Raw genomic sequence first — 18,599 nt, 5'->3', positions numbered from 1 at the left:
TTTAGTCAAGTATAACTCAACGATTTTATATTAAATTTTTAATAAATTTATTTTACATTGCTACATTACGCTTGGATTTTATCTTGATTATTATGAGAAAATATCTTGTATAACCAAGTTTTAGCAGCTCATGTCACACAACCACATAACATAACTCTATTCCGGTACAAACAATCTTTTGTCTTGGTTCAAGGAGATTTATCTACAGAAGCAACTACGTCTTCAAAATAATACAATATTATATAACAAGCATATGAAATATATATTGTATTATAATTTCTCAAAAAGGCTCTTCCAATCTGTGGAGAACCTTTGATATAAATAATATTTTTATTTAAACTTATAATATATAATATTAGTCTGAAATTAATACTGTAATAATAGAACGCGTATAATATAATATCAAATAAATTGTACTGATATGATAATGTTTTTTCATAATATTTAAATTATTCCTATCGGTACATAAGGATTATTAATTAATTTGCGATATACGTATTAAATTCAGTTTTGTAAGCATATGATTATTTAAAAATATTTTTACATTATAAATGTTTGATTGTTATGTATTATAATATATTTGTATAAACTTCAGGCATTAAATAGCATACCTTAATAAGCAAACGCAACTTGAAATAAATTAAGGATAATTTATATTTTAATACATTGTGTAAAATATATGTATGTATATACTTAGCTCTCAAGCTTATTTGACAAATATTCAAAATTATCATATAATTTATACAAAACACACAATTATGTTTTTAGCGATAAATCCATATTTATCTTAGAAGCAAACATTTGTTGCTTAAGTATAAAACCCCACTTTATAAAATCTGCAAAGCTTTCTTTGCAAACAACAATATGAAAAACATTTTTTTATATTTACGTTTAAATTTAACCTGTCCAAATCGCAAAAAAATTGAACCGGCAGATTTTACCAAAACCGTATATGTTGTGCTCAGCCGACCGCAAATTTCACGCCATTGTTGCGGTTTTGCCGTTTTTGCGCTCGCATGGCCGTTAATAAATGCGAATGCGAGATTTCTTACATGCAAACTGATTTATGCGACTATAAATTCTATGCATTGTGATTTGTGTTAATTCATACATGTAGTTTGTATAGCTTCTATGTGTGATCCAAAAAGGAGGAGCAGTATGAAACGCATAAAGGGTTGAAACGACTCCACAACCCTTTTGCGCCACTTGGAATTTTCTTATTCTTGTTGGGCTTTAGGGCTCTTAAGTTTTCTGTCTGCAACGCTTATCGCACCTTTTATTTGATGTATCCGTCTTATGAGTTCTCTTGCTCGACATCTCCTTAACATTCACATAAAATGTTCAATGCTTTTACATACCATAGGTGTTCCAAAAGTCTTCGTGTATTTTTTATTTAACAAATAAATAATAATTTGCGCTTTATTAACAAATTAAAATTGCCAAAGATTTTATTTGACTGCAAACATAATTTAAATATGTTTCTTGAAAGCTTAAATAATGTGCTTCAATTTAAATACAATACGATCAAATATACTAATGAAGTATTTTAATAGTATGGTAATAAAAAGTTTATAGTCTAAGTTAAAATTTATTTTATAATGTAAAATATTATATATGTATCAAATTGTGTGTTAAGAATAGTTATTAACATAATAAATGTTTTTTAGATATTCTATTACAAATTTATATAAGTGATTTGAGAAATGTACGGCTAATTAAACTCATGTTTAAAATCACAATCAAATCACCATATTTGCAATGTATTTTTGCCTCTTATATTTTCGATTATCTTCTGGCATTGTTAAGGTGCAGTGCAAGAATATTTTATTTAATACTTTAAATTTATAATCTGCCACATGAATTTTTTTTATATATTACTATAAAATAATAAAAAAAAACAATTTATTCTATGCAACGATACAAGAACTAAACTTTTTTCGGAACCACTTTTAGTAAAAAAAAAAGTGTAGTCTAAGAATCACTTACTAGAGTCAGTCTTTATAATGAATAGAAACAGTTGGCTTATTTATCATGCATTTGTGATTTTTATAAAATCTTCCTCTCTTCGCTAAACTTTTATCCTTAGCCGGCCGTTTCCATTGCGGTATCTGAAGACGGTTCGATGGCTGAGTTTTTATCTTTTAGGAAAAGGGGTAGCTCTCTCGAAACACATTGAATGCACGACCAAATAAAAGTCTATTTCATTTCGTGTTGAAGAGTCTGCGCACTCAAATAGTGTGCTTTGTAAACCTTATAACCAGTACGTGTTTATTTTGTAAATATTATTTTAATGTATGAAAAGTCGATATCAAATTTATAATGGCTTGAAATGCTTGTACTTCTGTGAACCTAATATCTTCACAACACCTTGTTGTAATTGTTCTTAGTTTTATAAACAACTATGGTTAAATATATAAATAAATTTAAACTATATGATAACATTTATTAAATGTAAAGAAATAATATTATCTACCATTGTACTGATATTTTTTTATACAAATATATTGAAGTAAAATTTTAATATATATAAATAAATAACATTTAGAATATCAAAGCAATCTTATCAGAGTTTTTTTTTTAAAATAATATTATATAAGAATCTAAAAATATCATAGTAAAAGATTGATTGCTAATTATGTACCTAAATGTTTCTGTAATAAGAAACAAAATATTTTACGTTAATACGGGACTGTGGAATTTTACGCGATATTACGAGTTTATAATTTAGCAAAATAGCATGGCCTTGACTTTCAGATAAGATTATTACATTCGAGATCTGAATTAAAACGGAAATTGCATGAAATCAATATTAAAGTCAAAATAAAATGTCGATCAAATTTTTTTACAAGCGCGTTGAGAGGTAATTAATTTTAGGGGAATTGAAAGTTACGCGAATTTCTATATATTTATAGCACTTTTTTTATTATAATATATTCAGTAATAATCAGAATTTAAAAAAATTGTATTGAATATATTACAATTTAAAAAATATTTCAAACGTCAGTCAAAATGTCTGCGTAACCTTGTCCCTTTGCGATAACGCGTTATTTACCCGAAGCGATCTTGGGCCAAAAGGCGTGGTTGCTACTATTAATCTTACTTACTTTCCGTTAAACCGACTCGGATAAAATTACCATAAAAATTGTATAAGATAGATTTAGAAGAAAATTCGCTCAAGCAACCCAAAAAGGTCACGCCAGATTTGAAGGAGAAAACACGCAAATATTTTGGTTCAAAAGTTGCTGACCTCTGCTATTTATTTTAATAAATATACACTTCGCTAAGTATTATAATATTTTAAAGTGTAAATTTTATCTGTCTATGCAATAATAAATAATAATTAAATAGGTATATAATACATGTATAATGCTTATATCTATACACTAATTATATTTTTATGAAATAACATGAAAAATCCATTTAGATACGTACATTTATTTTTCAATTTTGCTCAACAAATTAAAGCAATATTTTATAATTTCCGGCAAGGGCGGATTGACCTGGAGGGCATTAGAAAACGCTCGGTGGGCTGTATGTCAAAATTCATAAATGTTTTTTATATGTTATTTTCTTTGTATTTTTACCTAAATGCATTAATGACTATTTACATAAATAATACGTAGATGTTGCCAGAATTTTTAGTTTCACTTTAAATTATAGATTTTTCTATACTGTTATATCTTCACGAATGTATTATAATTTCAAACGAAATTTTGTATTTGAGTTGATTTACTCGAAAAGTTTTCGAGCCGGCCATGGGTCACAATTCACCTCTGATTTTTGATATAATATAAACATTTTCCATCACATTTCGATATTTTAATAAAATATTCAATTTATTTAATAAAAATAAAAAATATGATATAAAATAAATATCACGACTTCATAAAGATATTGTAAACATTGTTAAAAAAACTATTAGTATGAGCATTATTTTAACTGTTTGTTCGAGTGTGTATAAAAAATGTTACCAGCTCGCAATTAATTCGTAATTGACGTGTGAATTCATCCTTGAGTTAACGAGGCAGAGTCAAATTTTACACCGCCGGAGGATATCTAATAGGTATAATTAGCGCGTTTAATTAGTTTGAACTAGAACATAATCGGTACACAGGTACAAAAGGTAGCTTTCGTCAAGCGACATCGGAGCAACGTTAATTGCGCTAATCTCAAACTGTTTCCAACAATTCGCTACCTCATCCATAATTCATAAGGCGTCAGCTAGGTATCCACATTCAAATGACATCTGATTTAGCTGCCAGGGTACACAACCATATAAATCCACAGATAAATACACCTCACCTGAGGATAACGAACCAAACGAGAGCTGCAAGCTGAGGTAAAATCAGATTATCCACGTTCAAGTCACATTTTGGACGATAGCCAAAATCGCATAAACAAATTTACACGTTTCGACCATTTAGCTTGGAGATTAGTGAACGAAAGTTTAATGAAAAACGTTAGGTTGAAACGATCGATAGCCGTTTAAAGAGTATTAGTGTTAAAGTGTATGCAAAATGTATTAATTTTATTTGTAATATATTTACATAAACGTGAAACTAAGTAAGTTTAAAGTATAGAATTTAAATTACGACTTTATTATCAATAGATAATTAAAACTTTTATGCATAAAATTTAGTTTTTAAACAATAAAACCACATAGTTTCAAAACATGCAGAGTAGCAATTTTCTATAGCAAGCCAACAGGCGTTACAGATTCAACATATAATACGATTTCAGCAATTTCGTATTCAGATAGAACGTGCACCATATCGCACATTGTAGTATAACTAACTTGTTTTTTACACCTGCAAAATTTTTATTATTTTTATTGCTTTATAATATAGATTGTTATATTATTTTATGTACGTATATGCTCAAAATGATCGTCTCTTGTGTTTTTTTTTTTCGGGAAATCCCAGAATTTCGGGATCATCAACTTGCAGTTTTACATACTAAATTTTTATATGTATAGCATATACTAAATAGCAGAAATAAAATTGGTAGCATATCATTCAGGTGCTGTTTCACCGTCACTGTTCGATTAATAAGAATTATAATATGAATTATAATCTAATGTTATTTAGTTAATCTTTCGATAAAAGTTTTTATTACCTCCCGAATAGTTTTACTGTGATACAGTAAATACTGCTATTAAATAAATTAAGATTAATGAAATCTTTAATTCATAAGTTAAATCTTTTCGCCTTAGTATTACTATATGTTTTTTTAAGAGCAATTGTCGTGTCTTTGCTTAATGCAATTTAAACTATCTAAAAACTGCATCGGCTGAGCAGAAGTTGCCATCAAGTTGACAGAGTGCTTAAAGAGATAATTTTAAAAGTTTAAAAACTTTTATCATTACTACGATTTTCACCCAGACATTTTTGTTGAAAGTTAAAAAAATCTTTTAATCTATAAGCGTTTTTATATATACCTAAAGTTGCTTTAGCATATTAGAAATATCATTCCACGAGGTTTTACCGTATTTTACAAAGGTTTGTATTATTTACATGAACATTATGAACTGATTTTTAGAATAAAAAAGTATTTTTATTTTCAATATGAATTATTAATATTCCTTTTTCATAAACATCATAGACATCAATAAATTGCTTTTGATCATTTTATTCAGAGCGTAGTTCCGAGAGTTGAGCTAAAAACTTTTTTTAAAAAACATCAAAAATGAATTTCATGAGCGATGCTCAACTAATGTTTTGACATACGTCCGTTGACTCTCGATCCAGAGGTGAACTCTGAATTCCACGCGTTGAGCTGGACCAGATGCGAAGAGAGTAACAGAAGCTTCTGCAATCTCCTCTTGACTAAAGTTCAAGCTGGATAGCTCTTGAAGTTCCGTTGCTTTAAGCTCCGAAGCAGATGTTGAAAGTGTAGATGACACTAAAAGTGTTTCTGAGCAAATCTGCTAAATGGAAGTGGTTCTCGTATTCATATCCATTGCACCCTTTTTGGTCCGCCCCTTTTCAATGGGATGGGCAATTTTCTAAAAACAAATTTTCGTTTCCCACTAATGCATATATAAATGGCTCTGGTTGTTATTTTTTCTTAAAGCGGCGGATATTTTAATTATTTCTAATTTATAGCGTGTACCTTGCAACTTCAGCTGGTAAAATATTTCTCACGGTGGTGTATCATTTTAACAAAGAAGCTCATTTTTTCTTAGACAATTAAAACGCTTTATCACAAACTGAATTCATCTTTTTTTATGACTTAACGGCATAAGTTAATTCCCCTAGTTTTGAATAAAAGGGATGTTCAATTGATGATCAATCCCTTGTATCAGGTTAAGTATCAATTATGTTTTCTTGTAAATAACTGTCTGTCTCTAGAAAGGTTAAAAATAGCGAGGACCATCTACAGCTTTACGTCAGTTGCAACCGTGTTGACGACTCCAATCAAAATTCTGTAGACATGATAGTAAGTAGAGTCTCCAATTCGAGTAATCGAGTACTCGATACTCGAGTATACTTGTCTATTTTTCAAGTACTTGATAATCGAGTATTTTGAAAATTACTCGATTAATACTCGAAATTAAAAAAAATTGAAATATTTCAGAAACAAAATTAACTTTAACTCGGTCCGGTAAAGGTTAACGTCTTGCTTTTATTTGGCGTTTATGCCCGAAGTCCCGAGTTAGAACGGTTACTATCAGGTATAATTTTTTCATAGTTCCATAGTTGCATAGTTCCGGTCGTCGGCTCTGTTAGTGGGTACGACGGAGAAATTTCTTTTGTGTTTTCTGTCTGACAGTCCCGACTTACCTAATTTATGGCAATGAACAATATGAAATATCAAAAAAAAAAAATTTAGGTTTTATGACTATGCAGTTGTAGCGTAAAGTGTTGTAAATTGTTTATACTAATCCCTCAGCTTAAAATATAAATCAAAACAATTGTGTGTTTTAAAGGCATTTAAAGTAAAGTCAGTTCTTTGCGAACCGTTTAGCTCTAGAGTGAAAGGGATTCACCCAAATACATCTTCGAAGGATATAGATTTTAATTTTTCGCATTAATCAGAAGGATTAGAAGATTGTAAATTGTTAAGAAAAAAAATCTATTCAAGAAGAATTACAAAATGCTTTTTTGTCAATAGTCGAAGGAAATAAGAGAAAAGCAGAGAAGGGAATGAAAGAAGAGAACACAAAAAGAGAGTTCAAAAAATGTTATATCTATAAAAAGCGAACAGATAAATTAGAAGCCTTATCCAACGCGTTAATGACAATAAGACCAACATCAACAGCAACGGAAAGGGTTTTTTCCACAACGGGAATAATAAAACCAAAGGTTCGCAGTAATATTAAATTCGAGACACATTTTGCATTATTGTTTTTAAAAAGTATGTTCTTGAAGTTAAAATAATTGTAAAAATTAACATACCAAGTATTTTATTTATTTATTTATATGTGCACGAATTTGAATAATAGCTATTTTGGTACATTTGGTAAATACTCGAAAGTACTCGAGTACTCGAGTATTTTAAAATTTTAATATTCGATACTCGAGTAGTTGATGGTTCGAGTAATTGGAGACTCTAATAGTAAGAGACAAAATGGATAAAAATATCAAGGCTATAGTGTCAATGATTTTGCTGACACTTTTTTTAACAGACCCAGCAACACAATAGTGGAGTTCTTTAATATACATATGTCACAGTGACAATGGAGTGACTTATTCTTGAGAGCTTTTATGTAACAATTATTTTTTTATAAATGTGAGATTATTTAACAAAATAGTGAAATCAGTTATTTTAACTTGAGTTAAGTTAGCCAAAGTATCATATGATATATATAATAAGTATGTATATTTATATAGTGTTCATCCGCAATAAAACTTTCAGTACAGGAACTTATCCCTTGCAGAACAATTATAATAATAATTATTCATTCAGAGTTGCTTTCAATTATTTGAATTAGATATTTGTTTAAAAAATATGTTTTGCAATTCTAAAAATATGTGGAAAGGTTCGTATTACATGACTCATATTTTATTTATACTAATCCAAAGGTCAAGCGACTGCCTAAAAAAAACGTAAAAAGTTTAACCCGATCTCATGTGGGTTATATACCATTATAACGACCTGCTAATGCATATAAGTTTTCATATGTATAAACATGTGCCCTTTCTCGTCGGCTAGAAGATTTTTTTATTTCCTCATACACGCTCTTTAGTATACCCTTGAGAATCGCTATCCATCTTGCTTTATATTCTCATACATACATATAAACACACCCGAAAAATGCGGTTTTTAAGTCCGATTTTTTTTGTGCGCCATTTCAAATAAAGGAGAGATATATTACGTTCAAACTTAATCAGTTAAAAAATATGCAAAGTAATTTATCTTCCATTATTTAACTATAGTGTAATGCGGCAAGATTAATTACTCTGCGCTATGTAGCAAAATGTAATCAAAATTTCACACAGTATCAAAGACTCTCAGATAAAACTTCCGTCTGGCGCTTTGCGAATTAACATAAAAATAACCCCTTTTATAACAACTAAGAAGTAAAAAGTGGCTTGCCAAGGCGGAAGAGGAGTCAAAAAGTCGCTTAATCTTGCACCGTTCTTCTCACACTTTTGTAAGTTATTACCTAGTTGGATAGACCATAGTGAAAAATATTCTTGCTATATGTACATATATTCCCTTTGAAATATTTTTCTTGTTTAGGGTTCAAGCCGCAGGGCTGAAATGAAAACCATTTTGAAAATTGGCCGCCCGAGGGACAGCATACGTTTACCACACAACTCATTAAAAATTACACACCGAACAACATTCAATTATTCAACGATGCTCGCATCATCTTACGTCATGTGAGTACATTATATAAATTATTATACAATATTATCTGCTTTAACATTATTGTGAAGTGAAAATCTGATTTGTGGCTTAAACTTGATACCGGAATAAAAAATAACGGCGAAACGCGGGCTCTATATCATATTGGTTAAATTACGGATGTAGCACGACACCGGAGACTTCTTTTCGCAAGTATCGAAATTTCCTGCAGAATCATCCCTTTTTTATTATGAGGAAACGTATATATAAGAATTTCTTATATATTGTACCAGCGATTTCTTATATACACAATTACACAGAACGATGAAAAAATTTCAGGATTTTTTTCTTGATTCATCCTCACGATTAATTTTGTAAAGTTAAAATTTTGCTATTACAATATTTTACTTATTTATATACCATCATTGTATCGTTAGTGAAAACCATGAAAACCATGATTGATTCTGGAAAACATAAAAAATGTAAAATTTAAATATTTTTTATTGTTTATCTGATATTTCTTAACTCATATAAAATAATTAAGTTACTTGCTTTTTTCAACATTCCTCTGTCAACAATTATTTTATCACTAGTACATGAAATTAATCATAGCTTATTACTTGTCCAACTTATGAAAGTCTTAATATTCATACTACGAGAAATAATCAATGAAAGAGTTTTACTTATTTATAAAAGTTAAAGTTCACTTTCGTTAACCTTTCTCTAGAGTTTAAGTTTGCTAATTTAATTAACAAGAAATTCACTGAGACTGGTTATTTATATTATTTACATTAAAATATTTTAAGGTTATATAAATCAAAATATATTGAATAATCCATGAACTTTATTATCATCTTTGGTGTAACTGGTACATAATAGCCTTTATTGAATTTGTCATCAACAATAGAATATACTCTCTAGCAGTGTTGATAATCAATTGAATCCCTCCAAGTGTTATTGAATAGTCTGTCTTTATATGTCCTTAATACGCCACAATATTCGATATAAAAATATATGTTATAAGAAATATAATGTTTGTGCATTATATATTTTTAAAATGTGAAAAATTAGTTAAGCTTTCTAGGTCAAACCAACCACAAAGCTTATAACCTACATACCATGCCACAATCACAGTACGAATGTATTATATAAACGACAAAATTAAATAAACCTTATAGTTTAATGAAAACTTTCAAGGCATTAATTTGAACCTTTTCTACTACCAGTTTTCACCATTTAATCGAAACTCACTCATTAAAGGCGATATGCGTAATTTGAAACCTTATGCTTAATCCTGGCTTTGGGCTGATCATTTCCATATTCATTCCATATAATCCTGTCCCTCTGGCGAAAAAGCCATTTTAATCTCTGGATCGTGTCCGACGACCCAACAATTGTATTTTACATCTTTTGTTTACAAAGACACCTTGTTTCGAACCAACAATGCAAAAATTTACATAGCTCGTACATCTTTCAATGTATGGAAAGCTCGACAAGCTAGCCTTAGCGCTTGACGCTTATTAAAAAATAATTTTCACGTTAACCTATTTTTCACGAGAGCCACAGCTTCATATCTTTTATTAAGGGCTTAGGTTTTATTGGCGAATTTATTATCGTGATTACCCACTCGGCTGTTCTAGAATGAAATATAGGTTTAGTAATATCAAAATTAAATTCTTAACAGTCACAATATATAAAGCTTATGTTTAGTATATATGTTATTAATTAAAATATGTTTGATCTAAAATGATTGATGGTTTAACGAGTAAATAATTGATTCAATATGTCAACAATAGCTGTATTAATTCATTAACATGCTATAAATTTTAAATCGCGGTAATCTAAAAGCTACATTGATGAGTTTAAATATCTCAGTAATTACACATATGTACCTATGTACAATTGTACATACATTAGTTATGTACGTTGCAAATGCCTAATAAATGTATTTATATATATATATATATATATATATATATATATATATATATATATATATATATATATATATATATATATATATATATATATATATATATATATATATAACATTAATGGATATACCACAACGCGTTCACCAACTGCGAATATATGGATGAAAACAAATCAATATTAGAGAGGGCAGCCGGTCAAAAGAGCGTGCGTCAAATGAGCGCCGTCATATAAGCGCTGCATTATAAGCGCTGAGTCATAAGAGCGTTGACCAAAGTAGCGCTGTAACAAAATAGCGTGCGGCAAATGCGCAGAGAGTCATATGAGCGCTTTAAAAAAGAGCGCACGTCATAAGAGCGCAAAAATACTTGGAGAATATCAAGTAATGAATATTTTAGGAATTAGGTATATTAAATATAAGTAAATTGTGAGAAATTTACAAAGAATTAAAATTCACGAGATATAGGCGGTAAAATTAGTATTTTATGTGCCAGAGCGTAATGACGATTAAAATGATTAGTCAATGAAAACATTATTATTTATTAACTATTACGTACATTCGAAAGTATGGCTTCCCATCCCCATACGTACGATATACATATATTTTGTACTAAAATGAAACGCTGATTTTGAATCTATCATTAGATTTGTTCGGTAGTGTTTCATTAAATTGACAAATATATATCTACTCTACCTGCAATGAATGCATAAAGTTTAGGACAGGTATAGACCTTTTTTTGCTATTTGACGATAAACAGTTGGTTGGTTTTTGGGTATATATTTTATACGACTACACTCTATCTCGAATAACGACTGAGTACCAATATTATATAATATATTTCAGTTAATTAAACGATTATTGTTTTATATATTAAACTGTAAGAACAATAATCTATCATTATTCATACACATATGACATATGTTTGTATATCGAAAATTTAGGTTAATTTAGTATTTTAATGAATTATTGTGTTTAGTATACATACATACTATAGAGACAATTCAATTGGTCAAAATGGGCGATGTTTTTTTGGGCGATACAATAAAAATGCATTACAAATAAATGTGATGCAAATCATGATCTTATAATTAATTAAATAATTAACATAATTTAATACATATTAAAATATATATATATATATATATATATATATATATATATATATATATATATATATATATATATATATATATATACGTACATACGAAAATATAAGTAATATTTTTTAGAAAAGAATTGAAAGATGAAAACATTATTCGGTCTAAACAAAATATAATATACATACATAAGATATATGTATATATTTACTTATCATTTGTGCATATTTAACCATAAAATATCACTTAAACAGTTTGAATTTTTTATTCAAGAATTTAAGAAAGTTATCCGATATCATAAAACACTTAGGCTTAAGTCGGTAATTTTATTATAAATATCTACCTGATAAATGTTTATAGTGGGCCCTTACGCGAATTTTTTTTATGTTTTGAGCCTTGGAAACTACTGTGAGAACAAACTTTTGGAATTTCCAAAAATCAGATATTTTACAGTTATCTATTTTAAATTAGATATGATAGTTATATAGAAATATAATAACACAGAACTAGCGCTGATAAGTGTTTATAGTGGAGTTTGCCATTTACGCGATTTTTTTATATTTTGCGACTTATAAATTACTGTGAGAACAATCTTTTGGAATTTCCAAAAATCGCATATTTTTCCGTTATATATTTTAAACTGGATAAGGTAGTTATATATAAATATAATTCCCAAGAAATAGCGCTGATAAATGTTTATCGTGGATTTGGCCCTTATCGCGAAATTTTTTTATGTTTTGAGCTTTGGAAATTAGCATTTGACGCACGCTATTTTGTTACAGCGCTACTTTGGTAAACGCTCTTATGACGCAGCGCTTATAAGGCAGCGCTCTTTTGACGCACGCCCATTTGTCCGCGCTCATTAGTGACGTTGCCATTAGAGAGTTGTACAATACTTCCATTTTTGCATGCAGTAGAACGTCAGCGTTGAAAATTAGTATCACAAAAACGAAGTTCTTCCAGAATCTCCGGATTTTGGTTATTTTCTACCAGCAGAAGTTCTCTCGTCGTTGCAATTCGAGAAAATCATATTCCAGAATACAATCTAAAAAATTTGTAAAAATAAAAATGAGTCAAACAATAATTTCTATTGATAAGACTATTTATTATATCTAGTATTTCATATTATCGATCCTTATTTAAAAATATGCTAAGCACAATGTATGTTATATAAAAATTGAAGTCTTACTACTTTGCTGAGGTATGTCGCATTAAAACCCCGGTGTTTTTCATGTCTTATTAAAAGGACTTTTAATATTAGAGTTGCAATGTTAACTATTGTGGGAACAACACAGAGTACTCTTTTATGGGGGATCTTATTCTTGAAATTTGCATTATTACTCCGACCAAATGTGATTATTTATCAATAATGATAAACTAGACAATATTGTGATTGCACACAAAAGCTCTCTTTGCGACTAGGACTAAAGGGTTCTCCCATAAATAACACGCAAGGATTCTCCAGCGTAGTAAATGAATGTTTTTTGGTTGAAAACGGTCACGGGAAACAATATATCACTGGAAGGTCCCAATATTTTCGTTACATAATTCAACCTCGGAGATATCCATCAAGCAAATGTTACTTTCTAAAGGCGTATACTTATTTCGTTATTCTAAAGTGTTCGAATTTTAAATACATAAAAAGAAAAAATATTTGCTCTTTGAATTTTAAATACATAAAAATAAAGAATATTTGCTCTTTATGGAAAATACAGTATTACTTTACAAAATAGAGTTTTTTACATCGTGAACCACTGGTTTGGCAAGTTTTTCCTTAATTCAACTATCAGTAAATATGTCAAACAAGTGATGCTTACGCAAAATCTTGCTTATGTTGCTTTAACTGCTTTACACAAATCTATCTAAAAAAGCGTGCCCTTTAGTTGAACTAAATAAGTCAATTCTCCAGTACTTTCGGTAAATCGAATATGTAACATCAGTTCGTTCATCCTAAGATTTAGAAGTTCTTATGACCAATAATTACTGCTAAGCTTTCAATAAATTCTTTGATGAATTCATCATCAGTACATCGATTTTATTTTTAAAAACATAATAATGCTACAACAAAACTTGCCTTGACTAATAAATAAAAAATATATTTCTAAATATTTGTTGTTCTGACACAAGATTTTTTCCAAATCTTTAATTTTTTATCAACAGCACATTCTTTGCAATTCATTAAATTTTAAAAACAAAAAAAATAATGCAATTTTTACATAGAAAACAATGTTATAATACCATTCTAAAAATATGCGTTTTCTTTTCATATACCTATAATAATAACATAGTACAATATTCGAAACAATAGTGTGTAATTAGAATAATATTGTAATCTATATTCTAAAAATATCCCTTTTCTTATTTATAAAACATATTTAAATAGTAAAATGTATATATTTAAATATGTGTTTTAATTAAATTTATATATTCTCGCTCTTCTGGAAAATTGCATTTTTACACGTACTGAGTGACAAAGTATTTTCTTGTAACACGCGAAACAAACTTCATTTGCAATTCCGTTATTTTAGAATTGCAAACACGATATACATAGTTTAGAATGCAAAACTAGTCATACTCACAAACAAATATTTTTATATTGGTATACGTATTATTGGGATGGGTTTCTAAAATATGTTTTATAACGTCTACAATATATTGTAGACATTGTAAAAAAACACTATGAATATTATATTTGCCGTAGACAATTTTTTTTTTTATTTTTAATATTGCAATATAGCAATCGTTGTATGAAAAAATATATTGTAAAGGTAGACTTTAATAAAACACCTATTAAAATTAATAACGACAGCAATCATTCAAAATATATCAAATATACACATAAAAAGGCATTATTGGCACTTATATAAATTTATTTTAAATATATAAATATTATATATCAAGATGGTAAAAGTTTTTCATTATTATCCTTATATTATAGAATAGCACTTTTTTCCTTTAAAATATTCATATTCTTTAATTAAAATATATTACAAGTTTTTTTTAACGCTTCTGAATAACCTCATTTCTGAATTTATTAAAATACTTATTAAAATTTTATGCACCATGTGCAACGATGAATTGCACTTGCACGTACTCGTACAGCTATTAAGCACAGCATCTGTCGGCGAAAGGAAGTTTAATCTTAATAAAGCAATTTGAATCTTTGTTTAATCTTCTTATGGTTATGATAATATTTTTATGGCATTTTAATGTATTTAATTATTATATAATATAAAAGAGTTATTTCGGTAATTTATCGCTATGTATTATTTACATATTGACCTCAATATGTATTTATAAAAAATATGAAAAACTAGGAAAGCCTAATTTGAATTTTGATTATAAAACAAACACTAATTTCTATCTCCTGATTACGATAAAAATTTATTAACTTCGTGGATCAAATGTGATTCAATTCTTTAACATTAAATTTAATAATCATGCAAAAGATATTTTTTATTGCTTATTCATAAGTACAATATAGAAACATATAAATACAGTATTTTATATATTTGTTTGAATAGCTTGGTGTTCAATTCACCATCCTCAATGAATAAGAAAAAGGATTACGAATAAGAAGAAGATATGCAACATGTGTATGTGTATGCCGAAACGAAATATGTACACTATTCAATTTCAGATTTCAGCCGAAAATGAAAAAGGCAATTCCAGCTGTCTCTAATGAGAAATGTGAATGGCCGAATTAAGTAAAACACTTAAGATACTACCGAAGAAATTATGATGAATCATCATTGAGTATAATTAAATTTTAACCTAGTAACGATTTAATTTAATTAATAAACTTTAATATCTGCTCGGAGGGTTAAGCCGCGTACTGTTAGTAGTTAATATAAAATATTCGATCCAGACTTATCAGACAGACACGATATAATTAGTGTACCAACCCAAATAAATTACCCGTTTTTCATTTCTTATCTGAAAATTAGTTCCATTTTCGCACTAACGTTGCGTCGCAATAACGGACACCAGGTATTACCAATCGAAACAGAATTAAATTGACTACCCTCTAGCAGTCTCGCCAGCTAAAATTATATCATTCCATAGTATGTGCTTTGTTAAACACCTCGGGTAATTATTTTTAACCACGTCGGCAAAATTAAATTAAAACCAAACCCTTTTGCCGCCATCGGTTCCTGTGGTACGCCGAGCCAGATTGCTGTTAAATTAATCGCGTGATGCTGTAGTGATACCATAGACGAAGAATTTTATCAACTCGATTCAGGAAGCCATAGATTGGAGGGGTTGAGATTGATAGAGATTGAGTCAAAGTTTTGGATGGTAAGAAGCTGCGGTCATCGATAGGGGAGAAAGTTTCTTATAATTATTTATGAGATCAAAGTTTATTATAATTATCTCAACGTATACTATTATACAATAAACATAAAATTACATAAAGAAATTCTCCCCCTTCCACCCACAATGATTTACTAATTTTATATATACAACTCGAAACATAAATATCACGTCACTCAACGATAGTTACACGTAAATATGTAACAGTACTAAACTTTTTTTAATGAATTATCTATAAATCTTTTAAGACATACATATATATTTATATGTACATATAAGTTGAAGCTTGCTTTTAATAACTTTTTGCAAACTAAAATGTTTTGTAAAACATGCTCAAAAATGAGTTTTCCACTTGCTAAATAAAACTCGCCACATTTGAACTCATATTCCGTTCTTTAAATTCATAGATAAAATACGATTACAACTTTGGCAATCGCAATAAAAAGTTTTCTCAAATCAAACTATTTCCCAAATTGATTTGATTGTTATATAAAAGTTTATTCATCCCATTATGTACGAACTCTCACGATTTAGGAATTGAAGTGGAAAACACCCCTGTGAGCAATTTTCCTTTTCAATCGAAATCCTTTAATATTCAATTCAACTGCCGTAGGGCAAGAATTCCAATAAGTGAACATTCGACTTTTGTCTCTTCAACTAATATTCAACCTCTATTATAGTGATTTCCTCTCTATATATCGCTTAACTGCTTATAAACCCTTGCACACATATTTAATATGAAAACTCAACACAATAGTTCTTTATTTTGAACCCCTTTCTTACGAATGTATTTGTAAATCAATTTATTAATGTAGTAATGAAGGAATTAGATTTACATTAAAACACAAAATTATAAATATCTGTAAGTTACGTTTTATTATATGTTTTATATTGTATATGCATTTATGAGAATCTTGGATGACTCGGGTGTATTTTGGTTTAATTGACCAAATACTTTATTTACATAAATCTATGAAAACTATTAAGCTATGTTTAATTGACCAAACACTTGATTGAAATTAAAAAAATTACATAATTATATACATATATACAAAATAATAAAAAACACTAATGAACGCGTCACTAGGAACATAGTAACGGCGTGCAGTTCATACATGCGGTAGATGCGGTGCATGCCTTAGGATTGTAAAATGATTCTAAAATTATTTTTTTTCATTAACGTATTTATGAAACGTAATTGCTCAGAAAATTGACTACAGACAACCATACCGAGGGAGCAGCTAAGGCTGTCTTGCGCAGTCGATACGCGTGCGCCATGAATTGCTTATCGGGAATTGTATTGGTCGCGCATGCGCACTAATGCTCTAGCCGTTACTCGTGCTAGTACTTACAGTCGCCCGTCATCAACCATTCATGCGGTTGATGTTTTGAATCTGTCTATTTCTCCGGCCTTTCGGCCTTCGTGTCTCGCAGTGAGAGCTGCTGACTTCCATACCAATAGCAGGGCAGATGTGAAATCTCTCGTACACTTTACATCCCGACAATCGTGTTCTAATTTTAAGGAATACGAAAATAATTTTCCAGAATCGAAAATCTAAGAAATTCCATTGTGTGATTAACTTCTCTTTTGGAATGAACGAGGGGTAAATTTTACGCACTATATATCAGATCTTCTGGGTTCAGGTCACTCACACAAAATTTGTTTTTTAAATGTATCCATGCGCTTTTATTGAACACCATGGATATAATTGTGTAGATAAATTACTTTTTTTTTATATTTTTCTTCCAATAAATTAATAAGTTAAAAAGCATTAAAATATTTATTTTGACTAAATCTTCTATAATTTTATTTTAATATATGTATGTATGTATGCGTTTATTTTTATATCAAGTCTGAGATGTATTTTTTTCTAATCAAACAAAAATCTAGTCTGGCTATTTATAAACCAGCATCTCTTATGGCTTCCACATTTTATTTCTATAAAAGGACATTAGACAATTGCTCGGTCTTCATTTCTTTCTCTGTCGTGATAATGAAGACTACTCTGTATTGTTTCTTATCATTGTTTCTCATATTTTTTTATGTAAAAGCTAGCAGAGGGCACATGACTGAAATGATGGTGGAAGATGATATAAGCAACGGAGTCCGAGGCAACTCAGTTGAGCCAATACCACCAGAAGAACCAATAACCAACTCTTGCCGTGTAGAATTCCAGGTATTTTATTTATTTATATATTTCTAGAATTATAATACATTTTGTGATAACCTTTTGTAGGTCATGAAAAGAGTACTAGGAAGGTGCGTGAAATTGGGACGTAACTCACATGGCTGTATGGCAGGAACATATATAAATCCATTTCATCCGGAATGTATGTAATATATAAACAATGTCAACGATATTTAATATAAATTAATAATATATGACTTGGAAAATGGTCTGATGATGTTTTGTCTATTCGATAAATTTAACAAATAAATCTTTTTATTTTTCACAATTTTT

At 29.0% G+C, this 18,599-nt stretch overlaps 1 long non-coding RNA gene across 1 annotated transcript in view; it reads left to right on the top strand.

Moving 5' to 3' along the window:
- The window catches only part of LOC148235952 (uncharacterized), a 77,274-nt gene extending 58,685 nt beyond the window's left edge, over positions 1-18,589 (top strand). Inside the window, exons 2-4 of the long non-coding RNA XR_015809345.1 lie at positions 8,686-8,828; positions 18,190-18,314; positions 18,375-18,589. This is a non-coding gene — a long non-coding RNA (uncharacterized LOC148235952). The remainder of the gene's footprint in view (positions 1-8,685; positions 8,829-18,189; positions 18,315-18,374) is intronic.
- The last annotated feature ends 10 nt before the right edge of the window (positions 18,590-18,599 follow it).

This window comes from Plectrocnemia conspersa, unplaced genomic scaffold (assembly GCF_051122295.1).
Source record: "Plectrocnemia conspersa isolate PC_06_02 unplaced genomic scaffold, ASM5112229v1 ptg000004l, whole genome shotgun sequence".
Classification (NCBI taxonomy): domain Eukaryota; kingdom Metazoa; phylum Arthropoda; class Insecta; order Trichoptera; family Polycentropodidae; genus Plectrocnemia; species Plectrocnemia conspersa.
Note: the sequence above shows the minus strand (reverse complement) of the source record. Positions and strands in the feature narration are given on the sequence as shown.